Source organism: Phasianus colchicus, chromosome 11 (genome assembly GCF_987193195.1).
Source record: "Phasianus colchicus chromosome 11, bPhaCol1.hap1.1, whole genome shotgun sequence".
In the NCBI taxonomy this organism is placed as follows: domain Eukaryota; kingdom Metazoa; phylum Chordata; class Aves; order Galliformes; family Phasianidae; genus Phasianus; species Phasianus colchicus.
Window position 1 is genome coordinate 18575736 of NC_143446.1, and position 27169 is coordinate 18602904.

General features: G+C 40.4%; 1 protein-coding gene across 1 annotated transcript in view; it reads left to right on the forward strand.

The window, feature by feature from the left end:
* Positions 1–11108, forward strand: part of CNTN6 (contactin 6) — a 137467-nt gene extending 126359 nt beyond the window's left edge. The window contains exon 24 of the mRNA XM_090148467.1: positions 10719–11108. The gene's annotated coding sequence lies outside the window, so the exon portion shown is untranslated. The remainder of the gene's footprint in view (positions 1–10718) is intronic.
* Positions 11109–27169: the final 16061 nt, after the last annotated feature.

Sequence of the window (27169 nt, forward strand, 5' to 3'; positions counted from 1 at the left end):
TGTGCTGAGGGAACTCCGCGTGCTCTGACATAAAGTAAAACCATAAATAATAAACACATAGCAAGAGCATGCATTATAAAACGATGTTCAGTTTTGATTTAATACTCCAGAGGATGAAAAGGATATTAAATCCCTAGGACAAGGTATTTCACTAGGAATTGCACTCTCTGTTAAATATTTGCTTTTTCTGTTGATGCTATCAAAGCCAGAAGAGTGTATTTCATGTTCTTGTGGCTACAGAATTGAGTGTAGAAATGTGGGCTTTTCTTTATTGTGGACAAATAAATTTTACTTGCATCTGATGATATTCAATTATCCTCATACTGAATTCAACATAGCGTTTCAAAAAGATGACCACTGCAGTGGAACTCTGACAGAGCTTTTTGCATTATTCCATCCCAGCAGGTCTCTAGCAGCAGCTTGTTGCTGCCATTGCAGCTTGCCTGCATGCAGATTTTCTATCATCCAATAAGCAAGGGGTATTTTTTTTTTTTCAGTAAATGTAACTTAACTCTTATTTTATAACATAAATGTGATTCTTTCACTAAGTTTAAACAAAAAGGTTCTTTTCATTCAAGGAAAGAAATATTTTCTGCAGAGCAGTTGTGTGGAACTGTATAGGAGGCCTGATAGATGATTAATTACAGGGAGGTTCTAAAAATATAATGCTGCTTTTAGAAGCCTGTCCTCTGAGATTTCTACAAAGATACTAATTGCAGGAGTTACTAGGAAGAGCTTTAACACAGCTTTCAGTAGAAAAGAACAGCGTAGAATGAAGTGGATATGGTACTTAGAAATCTTGTTAATACCCTAACGAGGAATATTTTTCTTTGCAGTGAAGCTAAACAAGGAAACGTTTTCTTAAGATTTGTTTTCAGTTCTGCATGCATTACTGATTTTCCTTGCAAGGTGTTTTTCTCTCTCTAAAAGATAATTTTCAAATCGGGCTCTTTACCTGCATTTGACCTCATAATTTCTACATTTGTCTTATTCTGTTATTTCCGTGGGAGAATCCCCTTTTAAATTAAGGGAAAACCCTAGGAATTGGAAGATTGCTGACTTGAATAAAGCTGTTCTTTTGCTGAGCTTCCTTAGAGCTGGAACGTAAGTGGATTACCAAGTAACTATTCTGCCTAGTGACTTCCAGTTGAGGGATATGCACGTGTGCTTACACAGGAAGAACCCTTAAAAAGTCAAGGCAATAATGACTGATGGTTACAGCTTCTGTTTCCTAGCTCTTCCATGAGCCACCGTATGGCCAGTGTCTATCATAGAACTCTGCTCCACCATTGTGGCCAAGTGCTCTCCTTTCTGCCTGGGGGAGTAAGGTGTTTGGCATCATAACCACTAAAACCAAGCAAGACGTGCAGCTCTAGCAAATAATCTTTTCATTCTTTCCCTTAGGAGATGTTTACTTCAGCAAACAGAAATTAAATTGATCTAATTCACTATTTTGTTCTGCTGCTGTGCTTCCTAAAGTAGATTTACCTAGCGTTGAGAAACTCAAACGAAAGAAGAGTGCCTTAAAACACAGCTTCTAAGCAGTCTTAAGAGAATAACATTAAATAATAATATGGCCCTCTACTCTTTCTAAATAAATGAAGTTTGTTAAATTGTGGAGGCCCATGTTCTCTTCTTCCCTATCATTTTTTTGTTTGTTTGTTTCACTAAAATGGATGTCCAAATGTAACTGGACTCGTCAATCTACAGAGAGGTGTTGGAAAGGCCAGGTAGCCAACTTGAATGATTTCATGTTATAACTTTATAAAATGTTATTAAGACATCTGGTGCTGAAATAGAAAGAGTTTGGTTGACTGGAAGGGGTGGGGGAAGGTTGCAAAAATAGTTTTGTTACTTGCAGTTATAGAAAACATTTGAAAATAAAAATATAAATTCCCTAAAACCAGAAGTCAAAAGGAAGATGAGAGAAGGGAAAGGAAAAACAACCCCACTTATTTGCCCTATACTGGAAATGCTGGGTGCAGTCCTCCCAGATTTCAGAGCATAGGACCAAATCCAAGACAAGACTGATATTTCCAACAGCAGCAAGAGTAATATCTATAATATTTTGATGACATAAGCAAAGTATCAAAAAACTAAAACAGTCACAGTCAGATTTTCATTTTAAATTTAATACATCAACAAAATATTTGTCCCTGGGGAAAAAAAAAAAAAGCAATTTTGAGTCTATCCAAATGTTTTAGTTGGTTCCAAATGCAATGTTTCACTGTGATTTAAGATCATTTAAACTTTCTTTAATGCCTCCTCCCTTCTTTATAGAGCAATTTCTGAATATGAATGCCAAGAAACTAAATAAAATAGCCCGTGTATGCTATTGTACCAACCCCTAAATCAGCATTACCCTGATGTGCAGAAACACCCTGTGTTTTTTGCAGGTCATTGGAATGCAGTGCTAGAGAGGACTTGACACAGAGCTCTAAATCACACTTATGTATAAATACATTGCAAAAGCAAAGAAAGATTTTATTAATATCTGAATGTACTGCAGTCACAGAGAATTTCCCACAACGATTTGCTGTGCAGAACCCAGAATTAATCTGCTCAGAGAGGCTTTGGCATGCACTGGGCTGGTGGCTGAGGATGCTGATACAGGTTTTATCTATTTAGTCTTAAAAGAGAACTCATGTCCAAGTGCTCTTTGCACTTCCCTGGGTAAAAGCTATCCAGAATCTTGCCCTACAACAAGTATCCCTAATGCCTTTCCTACACTCTGGTATCTGTACGTCCAAGGTACCATCCTGTGTATCCCAGTGTTCTTGAATATCAGTTGTCTGGAAGCTTGCATTGCTTTATGCTGATGCAGCTCCACTATGGCCTTTGGGTGAATGTGGTTTGAGGTATGATAATATTTGTAGTGGACTGTTGGAATGTTGGTACAAGTGTGGTCTTCCAAGTGTGGACAGTATGAAAATACTGTCTTTGCATTATTTATCCTGAGGAGTGGCTCTGTTGGGCTCAGATATCTGCATGCTGCCTTCTGCCACTGAGAGTAGATTATTGGGAAGCTGCCACTTTGCAAAGGATTGTTATGGAAAAACAGTATAGCTTTTGTGCATTTGTACTTATGCTTTCAGAATCACAGAATGGCCAGGGTTGGAAGGGACCTCAAGGATCATGAAACTCCACCCCCCTGCCACATGCAGGGCCACCAACCTCCTCATTTAATGCCAGAAATATCTCTCTACCTAAAAACTGGGCATGTAATGCCCCAGTCATCTTCAGAGTACGTATAAAGATGTGGCATTTCTCTTGATTTGACCATTATCTAATCCCAAAACTATAAGGTGTGTGTGGGGGGAAAACATTGCTATTAAAATAGCTTGTATAAAATCTCTCTTGGTTAAATTTACCATGTAGAAAAGGTCACTTGGACATTTTGACAGCGTGGTACAATAAGGGCTTCTAAATGGCTTCAATCATTCAGGCTTTTTCAGTATGAACTTTTTTTTTTTATCAGTTCATAGCACTTAGTACTTGAAAATGTGTGTGCTGTAGCAATTAGAATGTCATGTTAATAACACTCCAATGTATTATTTCTTTGCTTAACCTATTCTATGTACACCAATATATTTCAGTATCTATAGATTTATCCTGTCCTTAAAAAATGAATTGGAATAACTTTGAGACACAAAGAGTGAGATACCAAAAAAACCCCACCCTGGATTTCATGAAACATCTTCAAGATTTTACAGAGGCAGATCTTTCACGTGTCCCTCTGCCCTCAGTAGATTTAAGACCTATGCAGTTTGAGGGGGTTTGGGATTTATTTGAGGGCCTTCTTACACCAGTACAATTTATCCACAGAGATCAGCAGTTTACATTGCATTGATTAATGTGGTTATTGATTTATTCTGTGATTGTACCGGCCCGGTATACAAGGACTGCAAAGTGCTGTTTTCTAAGAGTGATTGACTCCATTCTTTATTGACTAAAATGAGCTGATAAAAATCATCCTCTGGCTGAGCTGGAACTACTTTTTTGTGTTCCTGCTCCTAGCACAGGAACTAGGAGGCAGACTGTGGTGCAGAGCGGGGTAAAAAGGTTTGATTCCTACTGCATAACTGACTGATAGGGAGGAAAGTATCTTCTTTCCTACACCCTCTCCCATCCCAGTGTGCACACATGCAGCTTTATGCTGCCTGACAGGGTAATAACATTTCTTCAGCGTTATTGGAATTAAGGAAGTTTTTCTGATACCTCCAAAATAGGTTCTGAATAAGTTTTTGCACCATTCTGTCTCATGCTCGTTTGCGGTTGTAAGAAATCTGAGAAATACGTATGGAGTGGAACATCTTAAATCTTATTTCATGTAATCTGCTCTCCATGAGGTTTACAAGGCAGCATTACTGTACCTATTTATGTATACATGTATATGTTATGTGGTGAAATCTGTACAGTAAAATCATCATGGCTCAAGAAATAGAGAACATCTATGAGCACCCACACTGTTCCAATTGGAGATGCTCTCTATTAGAGAGAACCTCCCAGGCTCCTGAGTCACACGTGGCTTTTGAATTAGCTTCCTAAAGTCTAAACTCCCCAGAGCATCCCTTTTTCTCCTGGCTAATACACAGACCTTTCTCCCCGTATCTATGTAGAAGAGAAGCACTCTATTCTGTGCCTGTTGTGTTGGTTGGCAAACACTGAAGTCTCTTGCATTAAGCCATGCGTTTATTGGAGAAAAGGGTTTGGTTTTATGGAGTTACAGCAGGTTTCATTCTCATTCTCAGAATAAATGTACCACTCCAAAAGCAGTGTGGGTGGAGCTGCCCGCTGGTACCTGGTGGTGGAGCAGCACTGGGGCACCAGCATTTCCCACGCATACAGGAGATGAGTGCACTCAGTAGCAAGGAAATTAAAAATAAAAGCTGGTAACTAAGCGTGTATATCTATGCACATGTAGATACAGACATAAACGCATATATAAGGAGCAGAAAATAGAGAGCTGTGTAATGAAAAGAGTAATACATTTTTCATTTTTCCCTCTCTCCCTGAGAAGGAAAATCAAAAGGCTGTTTCTGCAGCAGGCAGTGTATAGCAGCAGACATTGGTATCTAGGGCCCATAATAATTTATCTAATTTAGCTATGGCACTGTATTCGTAAGTATGAGCTCCCAGTCATTTCTCTACATTAGGAGTGGTGTGTGCTTCTCCATCCCTCCCCCCAGTCACTGGAAGATTTCTTCTATAAAAATATCCCTCTATAAATATCTGGCTGGCTTTCCAGCTTATTAGTTGTTCCGAGGAAATAAAATGATAACACACCTTGTACTTTAAAACTTGTATATAAAACATCTCAATAAAATAACTCAAAGGCACCTGTAAAATGAAATCATGGCCATGGTTATCATCACCCCATCCCTACAACTTAGTTCTTTTTTTTTCCTTTTCCTAAATTAAAGATATCAACTGAAATATGGTCACTTTGTGGCAGTTCCCAACTTTAAATAAAATGAGTCTGCCAACAATTATTGATTCATAAGCACTCTGGTCTGTGCTGGTACACAGCTTGGCATTTAATAAAATTAAATGTCCCTGGTCAAATATCACCATTGGGTTTTAATCAGTGCAATCTCCAGTGTTTCTTAAAGCTTCCAGTATCACTCATGGGGCCTGGAGCTGTGCTCTTCTCTCAGCCCTGCAGGCAATGGCAGGAAGACATGTGTCCTCCAAGGAAGGGAGATATCAGCATAGGAAGCACACCATGTACTGCTTTACCAGAGGTACCTGATTTGTCTGGCACTCCTGAAGAATTGCACTAAAACGCCCATGTATTTTCTAAGCAAAGTTTGCATTAGACCAGTTTACTGGTAACCAAATAACTGCAGGATTACCAAGGCTCTCGGGGGAATTGCTCTTAAAGAGCTGTCATAAACATAGGTCCCAATTGGGGATGTGCAGAAATGTTTTTAGTGCTTTCCAGTTTTCAAATTGTTTTTTCTGATTTAGAACAAAACCTAAATATTTCTATGCTTTCTAGTAAATAATGTTCATTTTCAGGCTTTAATACTGGCATAATATTTTGTGTTTAGGCAATGCAAGATTCAGTAAATGTTTTAAACAAACAAAAAAACACATTTTTTTGGCTGGGTGCTAAAGTACATATGTGTTGTCCTTTTAAATTAGTAACCCTTTTGTTCTGCTTTAACTTTATGATGCAACTCTTCTTGCAGAGGAAAGGCCCTGGCAAATTCTCCTAACCAGCTTTTCATAGCTCTGCATTCACTGGAGCATTTTCCTCCAAAGAAGGCAGCCAAAGCTCTCTGAGTCCCTCTGTGTTGTACTTACCATGCAGGAGCATCCCTGGTTGGTTGAGGAGATGCACACTCCTCCATCCCAGAGCAGAGTTTTATCTGGGCTGCTGGAGGTGGCTGTGTTCTCAGTGGAAGCTGACAATGCTCTTTAGGCAGATGTCAGCAGCACCTTCAGTATGGCCTGGGGGGGAGGGCATCACCTCAGTATCCCCAGCAGTGGGACAAATTTGTCCACAAGCTCTCAAGTTAAAGGTATTTCTTGTTAATCCTGGAGAAGTTTTTTTCCTGCTTTGCTATTTGCTTTGACTTTTGTTTAATGCCACGAGTACAGAGTGATTCAACTCCTAGTTGTGAGGGCTTTCAGGTGACTTTGAGCATGAGGGCAGCGTGGCCAGGTTGAGTTCTTTGGAGCATTGGAGCTACCGACCCCATCATCCCATCTTCCCTGCTAGGTTTTCACAGGCATCAGTATACTCAGACTCTTCACTTGAATGTAGTCAACGTACCTGTAATTAAACCATCAGCTACATAGCCCGGCCATTGCAGTAAAACTCATTTGTTGATGAACTTGTAATTTGTAGGTGAACCTGATTTGTAGATGGAGGAATCTATGGGTTCTGTTAGGGAGAAAAAAAAATAGCTTTCTTTGGCAATACCTTCTTACTTAGGGAAATCAGTCATAAACAGTAACAGTGCCATTTGCTAATGCACAACAGGATCAGACACTGGCAGCTACTTTTTCTCAAGCTGCTTTATTTCCTTCTTGATCCTATTTTCAGTCTTGCATGCCTCTGCACTGCTTCATCTCTTCCCATGTCACTCCTGTACGTAGACTTACAAAAATACTCCTGTATCCGTACAAGTCTTCAACATATAAGAAACCTCTTCTTTGACACAGGGCAGTACCAATGGCTCTTGAACAGCACTATTGTCTTTGAATCACACTCTGTTCCTGAGGCATCCTTGTGGTTTCCTCGCTGATCCCTTTTGTTTCTATTTTCTGATGGCTTTTGTAACCTCACCTCCCTCCCTGGACTGAACGCTGGCCATCACATCCCATGACTTTGCCAAGTTTTTACCTTAGTTTACTTCTTGGTTATACAAATGTGACAGATGTCAGAATTCTGCATTTAATGCATCCCCAAAGGAAGAAGTACATTTAGGCTGTAACAATACTGCAGATGGTGTTATTTCTTATAGAAAAGACTCCAGGAGAGCACTCAAGTGCCAGTTAGAAAGCTCAGTATAATTTTTTAAATAGTAATGGAGTTTATTAATGAGGAAAAAGTTGGACTCCAGCATAACTCTTCCAGCAGGTACTGTCGTTGTTTGTGTTTCACATCATCACTAACTTTGTATTCATCATATCAGAACCGTTAATTCAGTTTTAGTCTGCAGCTGAATAAGCCAGATTGCTTAGGAAAATAAACGTCTCTATTACTTTTTATAGTGTTGAAATTAATTTACAGTTCCAGATTGTGATAACTAAAATTGAGAATTAAAACTATATTTGCTACCTGAGATTTCCCAGAGATTAGCATTCACGAGGCTGTAAAAATATTCACTGCTTTAAATAATGCTTGCAATATTTCTAGAGTTATAAAGCACCTTCCCTTAGCTCACTTTAATTTATTTAGCATCTACGTCTTTAAACCTTCCTTTTAGAATATTCACACTGCCGAAAGATTAGACTGAGATTATTTCATTAAGAGAAATGCTGTTTATGATGATGGCATGTAATACAATACGTATTTCCAGGGGCTTTGAAAGGCATGGAAATAAAATTTTTAATGATGTCTTTAAGGGCTCTCAGAACTGCTTTTGCGCTATTGGAAAAGCTGAGGTTGAGCAGAATTTCTGAAGCAAAATGGCATCAAGTCAACAGAAGAGCAGATAAAACCTTTATAGGAAAGGGGGAACTTGAGAAAAACTCACAAAAAGGCAACTTTATTTCTGGATTAATCTCTGAGAATTGTGAGGAGTGCAAAAGAGAGAGATGGGTGAATAAGGAGCAGTGAATGTGTTTGCTCAGAGCAGGTCTTCCTCCAGCAAAGCCGACGGATGCTGAGTTGTTTCTCTATTAGTTCTATTAGTTCTATTCCCCTCTGAATTACTCAATGCCTTCACTGTCAGTGGCATTCAAAAATCACAATTTCTCCCCCAAAATGAGCAATAACTTTAACAGTTGTGTATGTAGGGTTTTTTTGAGCCTTTAGTGTGTACCCAAGTCGAGGCTGGACTTCAGCTCTGCTGAAATGAATAGCTGAGCTCCTTATGCAACTGGTTGATGCAGAGAGCTGGAGCTTAAAGAAAACCATCGAATTTCATAAGAAAATTGGATGAGTTGGACATGGTACCATTGCAGGATTATGTTCTCAGCCAATAATGTCTGTTCTAATACCTCCTTTGTAGAAAGAAGAAAATGGGATTTAATTTTAAATCCATAGATTCAGCAAGAAACAGAGCAGCAGATTCATAGTTTTGTGTGGTGCAATACTGCCTTGGATGTTTGGGTAAATTCTGGCTTAATTTTGGTATTGACTGCTTTAATGAAGTATCTGCCTAATTGTGTCAGCGTGCAAAAAGGGCAGAACTGAGCAGCCACTAACAGCAGATCTTACCTTTTGCTTGATTGTCTAAACTTTAATTTTGAATTGAGTGGCGTAGAAGCACTAACTGGAAGGGTATTTTGTCAAGGGATTTGCGAGGGAAAGCTCTCAAGTGCTATTAAGATGATGTGTGATGGCAAATCACGTTGCAGATGTCCTGCAATAACAGTTTTTTAAAAGTTCATCACTTGACTATCTTGCCATACAGAGATCATTTCCTTTGGGTACCACTGGAGAAGAAATCACTTTACCAAAGACTCTTCCTCTGCTTACTTGAACGCTAATTGTTATTATTTCACATCAGAGTTTCTTGCATAAGTGATTTTAGGATGGTAACACCACAAGCTGAGATTTCAATACCTGAATTCCTACTCTGAAACCACGGAAACAGAACTGCCTCATTTTCCATTTTCTCCTTTTTTTTTTTTTTTTTCTTAAGAAAATATACTGTTCTTAATTCTGAAGGCAAGAATCCAAATGCCTGCGTGTCATTTTATGAGAATTGCCCTTACATCATGAGTGAATCTCCAGTGTTCCATGGCTGTGCTTTTGCAATAATGGTTTAAAATGGAAACGTTTATTTTCCCCCAGTTTTTAGTAGCTACAGAAGAAGCAGGGGGCTAATTACCCACACTGAGCTGTGAGGGTCAGATCCAGAGGAAAAAAATGAAACTAAATGTTTCAGAAAATAGGTGAAGGATCCCGCTGTGGCAAATGTGGATGATTTAGCCTAACACTGTGGTTCCCAACCTCCCCCCTCCCATAACCCATAAGTTATAGTAGAGCCCATGCTTTTGGTGCATCGCACTGAACCTACAAACTGCACATAAACAGATGCAATCAGAACCAGAAAAATTATTAAATTGAAGACTGTTCTTTCCTCTCATTAAAAAGAATGCATATTTAAGTATGTGTAAAATCAGAAACTGAGGATACAGAGATCCATTCAAAATAAAAATGTATTTCAGTTTTCAGCAGCAGCTTCCATTCCTATTGCACTTTCATTGCAGGCAGGATGTCTGCTTAAAGAAAAGTACCCAAAATAGGTCACTGGAAGAGAAAAGGACTGAGTTTAAAGTTATTTTCTTACTCAGTTTCCACATCGCCCTAAGATCTAGGCAGCTGAAACTACCCGGAAGGCATCATTTGGGAAGGACTCATTTTGATGTAGTACAAAGAATATTACAAAATATTAGGGTCCATCCAGACTCAAAAATTAAATTAAGACCATGCAGCAGCACTCTCCTTCCTCTTTGCTGGGGATTTGTTCTTTTCTGTGGATGTCATAGCACGATCCTTTTTATCAGACACAAGAAAGCAATGGGCAATTAATCAGCATAGCATTTGTGGTATAAATGAGATTAAACACCCTCACACATCAACAAATTTAAAGCAAACAGAAAATCTGGGGGAAATCAGTCCTCAGGGCACACTAGAATCTGCATTGTTTTGTGTTTTCCATTTGACTTTCCAGAAAACACTGATTAAAAGGTCCCCTTCATTATGGTTGTAGCATCTTACTGCAGTCGTAGAACGGCAGGCACTAAGAAGTTCTCAGAAGAAATAAAGAAGTTGAGAAAATCATTTTATTGCCTGACAGAAGGGGAGGCTGCCTTAATTTTGTTGTCACTGGGAGTCTAAATGCAAAAGGACAGCTGCTGTGCTCAAGCAACAATGCAATCAGTTAATGCTTTCAGCAGGGAGACATTAGCTGCTTCTCCCTCCTGCCAGGCAGGGAGAAACAAAGTTTATAAAAAAGAAGGGGAAAAAAAGGAAACTTTCAGACTTTTTTCTTTCTTTTTTTCTTTTTTTTTTTTTCTGTGCTCGTTTGAAGGGAAAACAAGGGCTGCACCAGAACAGAGAATGTCTTTAGGATGCTTCCACTACTGTATCTTGGTGTTATTGTTATGATGTATGCGTTGGCTGTGGCACGTTTGTGTGATAACTGCAGAAAAGCCACGTAATGAAAACCATTGAAGAGAACACAAGAAGGATCAGGTAGATTGTTGCCAAAGCTACTTTTATTACTGACCAAAAAAGAGATCAAGCAAGAAAACGTTGAATCAGACATGGATTGAAGCCATGCAACCAGGAGGAATTTGCCCTACATAGTGATGAACATAAACCATAAACAAAATGAAGACACTTGCTATTTTTACATTCCCATTTTGAAATGAAAGTGAAGCAGAGCAAACAAGAAACTAAAATCATATGTAAAGTCTACAATGTGTTTCTGCCTCAGAGCTGCAATAATGAAGGCTCCTTCTTCTAAAGGAACAACCTTCAGCAGCTTCGTATGTTTGACCCTGACTAAGTTTTGCAGTGATGAAAAGAAGAATCAGAGGAGCCTCAGCCTCACCTTGGCATAATGATCTATTTTCAGGCTTTTCATGAAGATCTAGAACCACCAAAAGTAGGAGAAGGAGAAGGCAAGAGAGGAAAGAGATGAGAAAAGAGATGAGACATAGTTGTTAGGCACAACCACCAATTCCTTTCATGTGAAGTCACTGGACTGGCTTAAGAGTGGGATGGACTGGGATTTTAAGAAACTTAATTATATTTTCAGATCTGCAACTGACATGGAAGCAACTCTTCCATGCTCCACTTAAAATTGTGTTTTCAGAAATGCAGATTTCTTCTCCAATAGCCTCATGGGGGGAGGCTGAGCTGGGCTAAGAGGCGGAATGTGGCTCCCATCCTCTGCAGAACTGGGAAGCCAAAAGACCCGAGAGCACTCCTAAACCCAGAGCTCAAAAAAGAAAAGCAATGGTTTACAGGTAAATTGATCAGGCAAAGCTCAGATTCTTTAGTCATCAAGGCTGAAGTAAAATAAGAGTATGTTGAGAAGAACAGTCAACTAAAGAATATTTAATTATAAATGAACAGCAACAAAAGCACCTGAAAGAAAACAGTTGGATTTGAGAACTCTCCTGCTCTTGGTGCATCACCTGCTGAAATAAAAGCAAAAAAATTTTTAAGTTGCTGTAAGCTCAGTCTTACACATCATTATTACATGCTGAAAGTTTAATATTTCATATAGATGGGATGAAAAGATTGCAAGAGAAACTGAATAACCTCCATAGACTTACGAAAGCATTGAGACCAAATCCACTCTGAAAGGAAATGAATCCTAAAACTATATTGTTGAATTAAATCCCATATTTATAGCATTTGTCTTAATTTCAGAGATTTATTGAAAAGGGATTTGAAGAAGATGAATTAATAGTAAGAAATGACAGACTAATCCTTTCCTTGGGACCAGTGATTATACGAAGGTGTATTGAAAACAACAGAGAATGCTAGGTGCTCATGGATACTGCATTCAGTTTAGACATTAATCTACTAAAGTGGATTGAGAAAATCAGATGGTGAGACATTTTCACAAGGGTTTTGTTCAGCCTTGGGAACTACATCTACAAAGAATACACTTTATAGCTCTGAGAAATCACCAGGGAAGGGGGTTGGAAAACAGATTTCAATTCATTTAAAAAGATTAAACACTGCCATAAAGTAATCTAATTAGTTTTATTCTTTGTTCAGCTCTGGACATCTTCAGAGCTGTCTGTTTTATTCTGCTGCTGCTATGCTGCCTTTGCCCCCATGGAAAGGGCTCTCCCTGCACCACTGGGCTCAAAAACATAGCTTTGAGAGGTCACTGCAGAGATCAAATGAAGCCATATAATGAGACTTATCTTTAAAACCTCTTGTTAATTAAAAGATGAAAATTTTGAGCCCGGTCATGTTTCCAATCAAAACAAAGAAAGTTTTGTAGTCACTTCAATGGCAGCCAGATCATGTTTCTGATAATATTGATCAAACATCAAATGCAAGAGGGCAGGATGGTAAGTGTGAGAGTCAGAAAGGCAGCAAGCAGAAACCTGCTCGTTGGGCATTGGCCTGCTGGTATGATTTGCTCAGCTAATTAAGGGTGATCTTCAGAAACTTTATCATTCTTAATTTGCTTTCATGATAATAATAACGAATTACTGCATGTTTGTCGAAGACACTTTATTGTGCAGTTGCCTTTCAAGGCCAGGCTCGAGGCAAGCTGTTAGAGAGGAGCAGCACGGATCTGGTGTGCAAGCTGGAAAGGATTAGCTGAGAGAGGACTAAAATGAGCTGTCAAATGCTTTCGTTTAAGCATTCTGGAGAGGATTCTTAAGTCATTGAGCTCCAAATATACTGGAAAAAAAAATGGAGCTAGATGAAGATGCAAATAAATGAAATTGGGAGGCTATTTTAAAACAGAATGTGAGTTTATAAATAGTATAATAACAGAATATTTTTATGAAAATCAGGAAAATATGTCAAAAACAGAAAGAAAATTAACTATGACCAAGCAGAAAATACAGTCACTTACTGTGAACAGCAGATATTAGATCTGAAGGAAAAATAATCTATACAATTCTCTTTTCTCCTGAATAAAGCTGACACACCATTTTGTCTCATAATCTGCTTTCCCATGATGCAACAGTATTCTAAATTATCTAATATAATCACTTTATCCTGTTTGAAATTATTGTGTCATATTCCTGTGAACAGCTCAGGAGGTGCCTGAGACCAGAGGAATGAAAGCGAGCCAATGGGAAATGAAGGGCCATCAATCTATTTCTTTTAATCAATGAACTTTTTTTTCTTATCTTTGTGTGTTCAATGTAATATAACAATTTAAGACAATTTTCTAAGCAGAAATGACCAAGGAGGCTGTGGATGCCCCATCCCTGGAGGCATTCAAGGCCAGGCTGGATGTGGCTCTGGGCAGCCTGGGCTGGTGGTTGGTGACCTGCACATAGCAGAGGGTTGGGAATAGATCATCATTGTGGTCCTTTTCATCCCAGGCCATTCTATGATCAGACAAATGGTTTATAAAGATTCTTGCTGTGTTCAGGACTTCCCCCCCCCCCAGTGGATACATAAAATAAATATCACAGATGATGGGATTGAGTGCACTCAGCAAGTCTGTGGATGACACCAACCTGGGGTGTGCTTCTGACTTGATAGAAGGAAGGGGTGCCATCCAGAGGGACCCCAACAGGCTGGAAAAGTTGGCTCACATGAACCTCATGAAATCTAGAAAGACTAAGTACGAGGTGCTGCATCCTTCAGTAAGGATGTGGCCATTTTTGCAGTATCTGTCTTTCATTGGAACTCTGAAGAGAAGCAGCAGACTCCCAAAGTGTCTATTAAAAAGCCCATGCAATTCCTGTTGAAGGCTGTTTATACATTTTCAATTCCTGAAACATTATTTGAACTTAATATATTAAGCTAAACATAGAAAGCATCCTCCAGTTCTATAAAATCTCCTAGATTGGGTTTGGCCCTTCCCACCTTCAAAGAAAGGTTCATAGTGACAGAATGGTTCTTTGAGCATAGCTGGTAGTTTATAATTAAAGATGCTGAAAAGAAACAAAACAAAAGCACAACTTTTCACCATGTTTTCTTAAATAATTCAGTTGTGCTGAAATTTCCTAAAGAGATTTAATTTAAATGCTTTACCTTGAGCAGCATCTTTAAGAGAGACATTGTAGAACTGGAGAGGTCGAACCACTGTATCCTGTATTTAACCTCTGTTTACAACTCTTGTTGTATTTTCTGCATCCAGATCTAAAATGAAGGAACGGCCAATTCCCAGCAGGTGATACTGCTTCCATTCCTTTGGAGCTGATTCAAATTTTTGGCAATTTTTATCTCAGTTCTCCTCTCCATACAAAACAAGAATTTTTCTTCTTTCAAATGAGAGCTGAGGAATACACAAATGAGAGGAGATGCCAACTTCAGTTTCTCTCGTCTGAGGTGCTTTGAAATTATTTCCCTTGAACTTCCATCTTTAAAAGAGCAGATGACTTTAAACAACCCTTAGAACTCAATAGAGGCATCTATAAAATGTTTTTTTCCCATGCAATCAAAGGCAGAAGTCGTTTGTTAGTCAAATCCTATGATAAATAAAGGGCTCTGACTTTATATATATATGTACAAGTAGATCACTCTGAAAGTAATGCCTCCTATTTCCATGGAAATGACGACAGACAGAGCAAATTCTCAGCTACAAAGCACTGTTTTTCAACATAGTCACCACCATTAACTGTGCATTTTCACCATTGATGAACTTCAAATTACTCAGATTTATATTCATTTGTTTATTCCTCACCCCTGGTACAAATCCTTGCCCTAAAGAGCCCTGCATTGAAAACTAAATAAATGCTTCTTAAAGTTCAATCTTATTGATTTGCATTTTATACGAGACACTAAATTAAATTTATGCTAATATGATACATATATTCTTCCCTGAACCATTAATGGGGAGGTGGGGCTACACAGTGCAATAGTCTATATAATTGTGTCTGTCAGTCACAATGACTCAAACCATCGTGCTGATGAAAGTTCTCAGCACCTTGCATATGAGACCCTTGAAGTTCCTCAGAAGGAATGTCAGAAAAAGCTGAAAGTAAAATGTTAGAGTTTAAAAAGAGTTCTGCTGAGTTTGTGGGTTTTTTTTAATGTTTCCACAATAGGTTCAGGAAAGAAATAGAATGGGCAGAAGATTGCTTTCATTTTGTTTTATTATCCTATAAACAGAGTATCATAAAATCAGATATTTAAATACAGATATTTAAAAAATCAAATGATCTGGAGCTGAAGGGTTCTGCAGCACCTTACTAGAATGGAGAATAGCTAGTTGGACTTGATGATCTTTAAGGTCTTTTCCAACCTGAGCAATTCTATGATTCTAGTTCACTCGTACTTTCACCTGAATTCAGTTAAAGAATTGATAATTTTTCGTATGAACATACTGCTGCCTCCAGTATAGTTGGTGTTGTCCTTTTGAACGTGTGGCTCATGGAAAAATGTAAAAGATCCTTTGAAATATAAAGGTAAAACCAGATTATTCAATGCTCACAATATTTTTAGTTTGTGCTTGCCTTTCATTTCCAGCACTGAAGCTACTCTATGGGCACAACAATAGAGGTCACAGGGAGGAACATCCAAAAATCAGGTCTTAAACTATACACTGGCAGATACTGTGATTCATCAGTCCAAAACAGTGACCTCTAGTGAGTGGCAGGCAAAGATATCTGCATCCTAATTCCGTACCATTCACTGCAGGGAGGATGGTTCTTTGTGATGGCAATTACTTGTATGAATGAGAGTCTCTGCTCAACTCTGTGACTGAAATTGTTGCGTGTTAAAGGCAAACCACAGTAAAGATTTCTGTGGCGCTTTGCACTCTTATGGTGCTGCATACATTTTCAAAAACAGCAAGGGAAAAGAAATGGAAATGGGACTAATGCCAGCACAGAATTCCCAGGTCTGAAGAGCTTCCAGTCAGTGCCTCTACTTTCCCCATACGCAGCTCTAATGAGGGTCTGGTTAGACAAAGACATCCTTAAGCCAAACTTTTAGTTTGAATCCATTTGGAGATAATGGACTAATGTGAAGGGAGAGAATATCCTGAAACGGCTTTGAGTAGACACAGTTCCAAGTGGTGGTAAAAGCTGAACAGCCTGCAGAGCACTGCTGAGCACTGCACTACGTGGTCAGAGCTGCAATGCTGCAGGAAGAGATCTCTGTGCCTTAAAAGATACTCCATCAAATATCTTTGGGTAAGGATGAGAAATAAACTATCTATAAGGGTAGATAATGGCAGGACAAGGGGAAATGGTTTTAAGTTGAAGGAGGGAAGATTTAGGTTGGATATCAGGGGAAAGTTCTTTACTATGAGAGTGGTGAGGTACTGGAACAGCTGCCCAGAGAGCTGTGGATGCCCTGTCCCTGGAGGTGTTGAAGGCCAGGTTGGATGGAGCCTGGTCTGGTATTAAATGTGGAGGTTGGAGCCCGGCCTGCAGCTGGGGGGTTGGAGCTTCATGATCCTTGAGGTCCCTTCCAACCCAAGCCATTCTGTGATCTGGATAATATTATAAACTTTCTTACATTTTAACCATCTCTGAACTCTACAGTATACACGTTTTGCATGTCAGCTCTCTCACTTGCATCTGAATCTTTGTTCTCTGACATTTAGCATCACTCCTCTCTAGCAAAGGTTGTTGCTTTTTTTTTTTCCCAATGTCTTTCTGACCTGTCTTTAAAGTCAGCACTCCCATCATTCTCGGCTGACATACAGAAAACAGTGACATATTGACTTTTACAAGAGGTGACACAACGTGAATAGATGAAAACTTGGCTGGTTTTTCCATATGAAAGGAAGTGTCAACAAAACAAACAAAAGTCTCCACACTTCATCCAGTTAATGAATCACCATTGTCTGTGAAGGTGCATATATTCAATGCTCTGTGGAATATATCTCCTGAGATAAACTTGCAAACTGCAGTCTAAAAACAAAAAATGGACTTTTATAAACATGGAAGCTCATTTCTTAACAGATCCTTGAAAATAAGGAGGAATTGGGCTGATTTGAGTTGTATGAAGAGTCAAGATGAAGAAACGCAACCTGCTTTCTGATCAAGACTCAGCCCAACATTTCTTAGACTTTCAAAAAGCTGTGAAATGTCCTTCTCCTCCCACTTTTTAGTGGCATGGGATAAATGAGACCAGAAGGTACCTCAGCAGGTTCCTTGTCCAACAGTGGGCTGCAGGCAAGTTAGATGTCACTTCAGTATTTTGGTCTCCCAAAAAAGGAGGTATATTTGCCATCATTGCCTTTATCCATATGTGAGATACCCTTCACATTCCCCATAAGCATCCAGGATGCTTCCAGTGGCAACAGGCAACCAGACCAAAGGTGTGGTGAGGACCCTGTTTTTTATAGACCTTCAGCTTACAGATTATAGTGAAAACTTACAGAAGTGTCCTGAATTTCAAGCATAGAAACAAGCCATTTCTAGAAAAGTTCCTTTCCCATTTCTTAGCTGCTTTCGTGTCCCAAAGAGCTATCCAGTGCTGTCATACACTGAACAAATCCATGGCAGGAGCACTAATTGACTTTGGCTGATTAACAGCTGACAACTACTCAGTGGCACACTGAACAGAAACTCTTAGCTGGCTTCAGAATTACAAATGCTAAAATCTACTGGAACTATCATTAGCAAAACTTCTCACTGACAGCCCCAATGCAGGAGTCAAAAAACTTGCCTCTCTAGGACAAGGGAAATGGTAAATCATCATGAGGAGCTGCTCATTTTTACTGCTCTGTTGATTTCTGGCCTCTGGGAATAGATGTTTCTGTGATGTGCATAGACAAATTTCCATAACATCACATATTCTTTCAGTACTGGGTGCCAGCCATACCATACATGCGTTATTTCCTTTCAAGAGTTATCATGCATAGAATTATTTATTATTGTATAGAAATGTTATAATGAAATAAGGGTTGCTGCAATGCCCCAGAGCTATAGGGTCATTTAAATGCAACTGTCAGATTAAATGAAAAGCTACATGCTGCTTATAAAACTGCTTGTTAGATTAACATTTCAGTCTTCTGAATTGAAAAAGTAGATTTGAGAACTGAATTGAATATAGAGAAATTGGAGGTTGAGAGCAGCACAGTATTTATGAAATGTCATTTCCCCCTTAGAAATACAGACACTCGGCTGTGAGTGCTCCAAACACCAACTGTTTACTTTCCTCTCCCATTTCTGAGGGCGAGCAGAGCAGAGCTCCGTGCTCTGGTGGCATTTGGAAAAGCTTTGGGGCATTTCTGTAGCATTCACCCATTGCACTGCAGAAGCAGAAGCTGGGGTCTGCGGCTGGGCTGAGACAAATGCCACAAATTCTATAACAAGGCCTGCAAACCTGGTCACACCTTTTGCCCTTTGCATCCTGGAAGCAAAGCAGCCACTGATTGCGGTTGTACATCCATGTGGGCAGAGGCAAGGGGCAGAGGGAGGGCGAGGACACCTCACCCCAAAACAACATCAGCTCCTTTTAGCTGCCCCTTCACGGTGCTCTTTTATTTGTCCCTTTTGTTTTCAGCGCCGCAGATGAGCGGGGATAGCATTTTCCCCCCAGAGGTTAGCACCGAAATGAGGTTTTGTCATTTATCCACCTTCGCGTTGTAATGAATTGCATTTGTTAAAACTGGAACAGAAAGGGGAGAAAGAAACCTGAACAACAACCCGCCTGTTGTTCTTTTGATCAGCCTGGCCCTGTAGCTTCATGGGAATGGATTTGTATCCTACCAGATCAAAAGCAAAGTCATTCCTGCTGCAAAGCCCTTCCCTCTGCACAAGGAGCGGAGCCCACGCCGGGGGCACCCTGCCATGCGTACAGCCCACACCGGGCCTTCAGGACAAATTTAAGAACTGAAAGAAGAATGTTAACTGCTTAATATTTTAAAAGGAGTTTAATATTTCAGACGGTAAAAATCTTCCTGTTGCTAAAACCAATATTGAAGTAAAATAGAAGCTACTTGCCAGGACTGTATCATAGAGATCATTGAAAACTGGTGGAAAAAAGTCATGTAAGCTGTCCATCCAGCCACGCTGCAGGGCGCTGGGGGCAGTGGGCACGATGTACTCCTGCAGTGAAGATGCTGTGTTTGCTGAAGTTTTCCACCAGAGGCTTTACACATCTTCCAGGTGTTGGGGAGTGTCACCCTGATGGCAGTCAGCGACGGGCTGTGATTTCCTCCTGTTCTACATCTCCTGTTTCAATGCATTCAGCACAAAGTGTTCCCCAAAGTGATACCGAGCACTGAGATGAAAATAATTCCTCTGGTCTTTTCCAGTTAAAAAAATACCTTCAGCCATTTTCCTGATGTTAGTCAATCTTAGCGTCAAAGGAGCCTGTGTTTAAACTGATCTGGGGTCTGCCAATGAGCACAGCTGCCTTCAGGTAGGAATCACGCAACGAGAAAACATTTCTTACATCCTACATCATGACACATTCTGTTCCTGATAATCCTCTGCAGTGTTACACCTCCTTTAAATTTTCAAACCATTCTAACTGACTCATTCTGACTTTTCCTTCGTATTTTTCTGCATTTTCTTTTCCTGTTGAATGCTGTTTTTGGTGCATGAACCCATCCCAAGGCTACAGCAATACCTTGGCAACCAACATGTACCTGCTGGGCATGTTTCAAGATTCTTACATTTTCTAGTTGCAGTGACTGCTTGAACTGCTAGAACTGCTAGAACCAAGTCAAATTTAGGCTTGCCACTTAATGTAATAATCTGTTTTGATTACATGAGCACAAAAACACCTGAAAACGAATGGTTGCCTTTTACCATTACAGTCCATTGGAAACCAAACTGTTAACTCCGTGCAAACTTCATTTCTATATAAACATAAAATGGGAACAGCAGTAAGTGGTTTCTTGTTAACAAACAAATAACAAGACAAGATCAATTAGTCAAAATGATGTGACTAATCTGTCATTTACACAAGGCTGCAGAGAAACCCATCCAGACAAGATTTCTGTTCGCTATCTGAGGAGTTGGCCTTGCTTTGCTCACTGCTCTTGAAAAGATGCATTTAAAATCAAACAACTCAGCAGTCTGTGTATTCAGTAAGCCCTGTTAGTAAGAATCAAGGGGAAAGTTGCTCCCTGTGTACTCAATGTATTTTCTTCCAGCTGAAATAGCTGCATTAGTCATCTCCACATTGTCCAAATCCCTGTGAGTGAGGTACCAAATTGGCCTTCAGAGAATCTTCTCTTTCTGGTCTCTGTGGTATCTTTAGAAGGAGAAAAGCAACAAAATGAAAACCCTTACCGCAGAGACAGAACAGCAGTGGATATTCAGGTATCTAACTAAACTGTATCCTCAGCATCATGCTGAAGTAGAATTTGTTTTAATTAATCTGTTTCAATAAGTAATATCTCTCTTTGGGCTTTCTCCCTATTACCTGCAAGTAAAGCAGTTGTTACAATGCCTCATATTATACATTTTTTCATATGTTCAATTCAGCTAATTCGTTTTCATTTAAGAAAGAAATCTGAGAGCCAAATGGCTTCAGTTTTGCTCTACTGTGCAACCTTCCTCTTCAGGAGTGGCTTTACGAGCTGAAATCCATGTATTTTCCAAATTCCCATCTCAATTCCCTCTGAGCCTTCTTTCTTCCAAAAAAATAGGGTGGCCATTCATGTAACCGTACTGCAGGCACTCGATTCACCTCCAGATACCTTTTATAATATCCCACTACACTTTTCTGGAGGCTGAGGCTCCCGTTCCTTCATTTCTATGGCAAACTCTGAGCAGGAGCAGAAGCAAGCTGTTTATCTTGATAAACAGATACACAAGGCACGATCGGTTAGTCTAAATGATATGACTCATTCATCATTAACTCGGTCCTGCGGGGACGCTCATCCACACAAGGGCTTTGCTCATCATCTGAATATTTATTTAATCACACATGAGCTGCTCAACGTCAAACCTGTGACCCACGGGCAGTGCTGTAAATCAGGGACGCGTGGTGCCTCAGCCAGCAGCATCCACACTGATCATGCTGAAAGATGAGATTTAGACTCATACTAACGAAGCAGGGAAAGAGCAAGAGCATGAACAGGAGGCTGCTGGGGTGGGTGTACAAACTCTCTGAAATGAGAACAAATTTATTTGTTGGGATTCGTGGCAGCACAGCCACAGATTTCATACCGCAAATTGGCAAAACGATCCGAGTTGTCTTCCAGATCCTCACAGTGATTTGCCATGGAAGTTTACGTACCCAGACGTCTGCCTTACCGTGTCACATCTCCCACTTTCGCTCTTCATGATGACAGCTGACACGACAACATCACTGCATCATCAAGGAAGGATGCCCAGGCAGAAAGCCTCCAGTTGGTGGAACAGGAGAAGGGACGTTCAGTGTGGGACCCTGGAGCACAGGGCATTTGTCCACTCCGTGGGCCTCTACCACCTCTGCAACTGTTCGTTAGCAGAAGGAGCTTCAGATAATCTTTTTTTTCCTTTAAACCTGCTGTCAAAATAAGGACTGTAATGAGCAGGCAGATGAAAGCCAGGAACAGCCATTGTCACCTGTACGAGTCTTGGCCGCAGAGCTCAGTGACAGGTGTGACTGCAGTACAACTCTGTGGGAGGTTTGCTTGAACGGAGATTAGGGGAAACTGCAGGGTCACAGCCATAGTGCTCCATTTCAGTTTTGCTGAGTCACACAGTCCAAACACATCCATTTTCACTTTCAAGCCTTTCTCCCAGGACTGGAGGGAGAGCAGAATTTTCATTTTGCTAAAGTGATAACTTTATACGCTGGAAAATATGACACACTGTTTTTTCAGAAAATCTTTGTGAATATCCCAAATCTTGTGGATATCTTAAAGGCACACGACCCCCACATCCATGGATTCCTGCCGCCCCAGGCTATCGCTCTGACATGTCATTAAAACACAATAACAGCACATCTTGCAGAGGAGCTTCAGCATCTAGCACACAAGTCCCTCGAAGCCTGCAAGCTAGATTCTGTTCCCACAGGGCTCACTGCTAATTGCAAGAGCAGGGTTTCAAATATCCTTCAGGTTAATGGAAAGGAAGTTTGCCTGGAAGTTGATGCCTCCAAAGTTTTCAGAGCTGTCCTGGGAACTCAAGCAGGCAGCCTTCATGCTGTGGGACCACTGGTCTGTTCTCATCACTCACTGCAGCTGGAAACGGCCAGCCAATGGTTACAGGAAGGCTTTGCTGCTACGAGGCTGTATTCTGAATCATAGTGTGTTAGCTGGGATAGGATGCAAGTGGTGTTACTCACCATCTGTAGGATATCTGCCACCTTTTGTTACAGCCATATGAATACACTACTGTTAACTTAGCAGCAGCCAGAAGAGAAACCACAAAAAATTTAAGAAGGCTGCATCGTGATAGGCCTTCCTCAATGTATTTATCTACCAAGTGACCTGAAAATGCTGCATAAATATGTTTCAAAATAGTTTTATCTATGGTCTCACTTATTGTCACTTCCATATATCCCCAGACCTCTTTGCCTACCTTATGTCACTCACACCCCGAGTTTGTTCAGTTCAAACCCCTCACAGCTGGGGGAGGAGGTTACGCTGATTTCCCATTGCCTGAAGCAGAGATCCTGCATGCAGGTATCCTGCAGCACAACCAGCTGCTTCCTGGCACAGTGACATTGCAGCCCTGCAGTGAAAGACTAGCAAAGCTGTCCTGGCTACAGCTGGTCTTACCAGGCACTGGTGCACAAACCACCACCAAAGTCTCCTGCTTTGGACATACGGTCAGCAGCTCTTCAACAAGGTTTTTCACAGTCATGGGCAGACACGTGCTACCCAGAGCTAGGTAGGAGGGTTTATAACTGCCCAGCTGATGTCCTTTGGAAATAAAATCACGACTGTGCTACTGTGAAGGAGTTAGGAGAAAATCTCATGCTGGTGTTTACAGACAAAGGCAAAACCAGAAAATAATTATAGACTTCAGCCTGACTAAGGGCATTATATAATAAGGGAAAAACATTTATAGAGAACATCTTACTACTATTCCGACAATAAGAAAAAGAACATGATTGATAGGGAGGATTCAAAAGGCCAGAAAATGCTTGAGGAAGATGGAAAAAAAAACAAGTGAAAAATCAATACAGTAAAATGTTCTCTATTCCACTCTCTTTATGCTCTTAAAACTACATGAGCAAGGTTCTCTCGCTCTGACATCTAGAGCAGAGATGACAGCAAACAAGGCACAAACTACAGCACTCTTTGGGACCACCCTGAATTACAGTACTAATCAAAAAAATCATTTTGACCATCTCCCTAGCAACACACTTGCCAACTGTATTGAGCCATTAATTGCATAATTGTTCAACCTCCACTTACTGGCTTTAAGACAATCAAAGGAAGAATAAGGAGCCCTGCTAACAGCATCATACAGTATTAGTTTAATTAATCAGAAATGCATGGAGAAAAATCATAGCTGAAAACCCACAGGTAAGCTGTTGGGATGTGATATTTGTTGTGATTATTCCCATTCACCTTTCAATCTCTGATGAGTCTGGATCAGTATTCCACATACATGTGCTTGTCAGAGAAATTTCTGACCTTATCTAACAAAGTTTTAACCTCTTTCCTCATATCACAGAGGCATTTTCTAGGGTAAGACAATCTGTGAATGAAGAAGAAATGATCAACCAGCAATTAGGGCAGGATTATACATTCTGTTAGTTCTATGTAGCCTAGGGAAAAATAAGAAAAAATACATAAATTCCCCGGCACACAGAAGATAATTAAAATATTATCCACTATATTAACAGTTTTCCCTCCCTTAAAACAATCAAATTAATTTAGCAAGGTTTGAAAGAGCCTTGTGGGTTGCAGCAAGTGATGGTTTTGTGGTCACCTCAATGTATATAGAAAAGAGTTCAGTCTTTGGTCTTGTGACAGGCTCACTTTGTGAGCTTGGGCAAACTCTGCAGGCTAGATCCTGGCAGGAAGTCCAAAGGAGCCCTCCTGCCATCCCCAGGCTCCCACTGCAAAATTCAGGCAAGAACAGATGAGTTACAGCTCAGTTTTGCTCCTCTACGTTACCTGAATCTTGTGTCTTTTTAACAATCTGTCTTTCTGCCATTTTGGAAATGTTCTGTTAATTATGATGATTGTTTACAAGTACACTCATCATTTTATCTCAAAATCTGAAGATATCCCAAATATATGTAACCTATGCAGTCTGATAAACCACCTGGCAATGCAGCCATGTAGGTAAGGCAGGTTCCAAAACACAGAAACCTCAGAATTCAGCTTTAAGTGCCCAGCACTGCCCCTCCTCTATTATACTCCCATGTTGATGGACACATCTCCACTGAGCTTCAGGGAATATATTCTGGGCCCATAACATAGAATGCCTACATAAGGCTTGTCTCTTGGTATTACCTGGCAGATCACTTTGTCATATACCAGAATAATAGGAAAACAGCCAGACCTCAAGAGTTTTCAGAGAGCTGTCTTACATGCTGCATTGTGAAAAGATATTAAAAAAAAAAACACCAACCTATTCTATCAATTTAAAATTCTGTCAAATATTCTACCCATGGTCAGCAATGGTCTAATTATTAGAAAACTAAAATTGGCAACATATTGCACTCACCTCTGAGGATGTCACTTGCTGTTTCACTGTGTTCTGGTTCTCCTTAAATAGTGGGAAAACAGTGCTTCTTTCTAACTCTTTGTTGTTCACTTGGGCTGCACACTTCGTGCCAGGTAATTTGTCATGCTGTGTGTTTGTACAGCATGCAGAGCAAAGGGCTGGGTCTCTGCTGGACCCTGTGCTGAGCCCTGCCCTTAAGGACAAGTACAAAGTGGCCCCATTTCCAGTGCAGTGGGGACCACTAGGTCTTTGGCCAACCACGAGAAAGGATGAGGAACCATGTCAAAGGCTCTTCTGGTTTTAACACCCAAAGGCAGCTCTGCATTGATTGCATCTTGAGGGGAGCCTGGATGGGCCCCTAATTTATAATCATCTCTCAGGAGCAGCAAACCTCCTGAATCTGCTGAGAAACAAAGATCTTTTGTCCTCATTGGGGCTTCCCTACAGGACCTAGACTGAATTATTGCTCGTGGCACTGAGGGGAATGTGTCACTTCACAAACATAGCTCCAATTTATCCTCCTTTTGGGTATTCTGTCTTACAGGACAGTAAGAGTTATTTCCATCATTGCTTGCATAGCACCTACTGTAACAGAGCTCTGATCACCACTGGGTTTATTGCAGCACCACCATGGAAGCAGTAATAGCACCATGAATTCAAGGACCATCTGTCCAAGCATAATTCATTCCCCTGCCCACTCGGTTCCACAGTCTGTCAAAATCATCCAGGTTGAAAAAAGAAACCAAAAGCCTCTACTATTAGAAGTGCTCAAATTAACTGGATCGTTTTGACAGAACTGGGTTGAGGAACAATTACATCTGCAATGTGGAAGATCTGGAGGAGCAGAACATCCTGTTGAATGATGGTGCTGGATGCTTGGAGGACATGGAGCGAGGGCAAGCTCTTCACAGGTAAACCACTGTCCCAGTACATGGGCTGGGGAGGCCACCAGTGCCAGTGGGAGCTAGGAGGAGAACACTGCTTTGCTTTGGAGCTGAGATGGTCAGACTTCTATTTTTCCAACTCCTCCATCCTCATGTTGTTTCACAGAAAGGAAGAAGCATCTTCTACAACTCTACTTCTTTTATAACTGCCTATACAAACTAAAACAACTTGTTTTATTTCTTTTACTTCCCCAAAAATGTTTAAAAGACAGTGAAATGTTAAAAGGGAAACAAAGCAACGAAACAGACAGGTCCTTCATCACGGAGTACAGATCAGGTCAGTCGGTGAGCCAGCTTATCACTTCTATTTTGACAAATATTCTGGACTTTCATTACTTTCTGTCACAATGGATACACTCTTCTTCATTTTTTTCTTTTCTTTTTCTTCCTTTGGAGGGAGATACGGCATTGTTTTAGATTTCATTTCCAATTTTATTAAAAAGAATTTACCTTTACCTTTGCTACTGAACAACGTCCCTGGAGATGCTCAAGTCCCTATGCAGCATGATGTAGCTCTTGATCTACTGGTTGGCAACCCTGCCCATGGCAGGCATGTTGGAACTACATAATCTTTGAGGTCCCTTCCAAACTGAGCTGCTCTGTGATTCTGTGATTCATAGGATGGATGCTGGTTTAGTACAGGCTGTGATGCCCTGTGCTGGTGGTCACAGCAAGCAATATACAGCCACAGAAGATGGAAGAGTGTCTTCTCAGGCAGAAACATTGATGGACTTTATCTTTCTTTCCCCTCCCCGCTCTTTTGACTCCTTGTTCTTGTCATAATGCAGGGGCTGTGCTGTAAAGTGGATCAGAGAACGATCAGAGTTATAAAAAAAAATAACCTGAAGATCTGTTGTGCTTTGAGTTTCTTAATCTGGATAATTACATCTGTCTTTCTCCCAGCACAGCCCCCAAAATGAGTGCAATCCGCACTGTGGAGACTGACAGCTGCAGCTGGAGGGAAGGCAGGGAAGGAGCCAGCAGGAAAGGCTTAGGGCAGCTTTGCTAATGGAAAGAAGTGTTTGTGCAATTTTAACCTGAATTTTGAAGCTACATTAAAACTCCATCATCAGTGCAATTCTTAATTATTTGCACTTCAGTGCATTATGCATACAAACTCATCAGCACTTGAGACGCTTCCATCATCTGCTCACTTGTCAATTTGAGATTTTTGAAACTGAAGTGGGTCTTCCCACACTGAAACCAGTGACTCGTTAGCAAGGGCAGATTCAGCCTTCTCCTAAGGAAATCAGTCATTCTTGTGAACCTGAAGGCTTCTGCGGGCTAGCTGTTATTGCAAGTTGGCTGTCAGTGGCATGCTGGATTTCAGTTGCTCATTTCAGTTC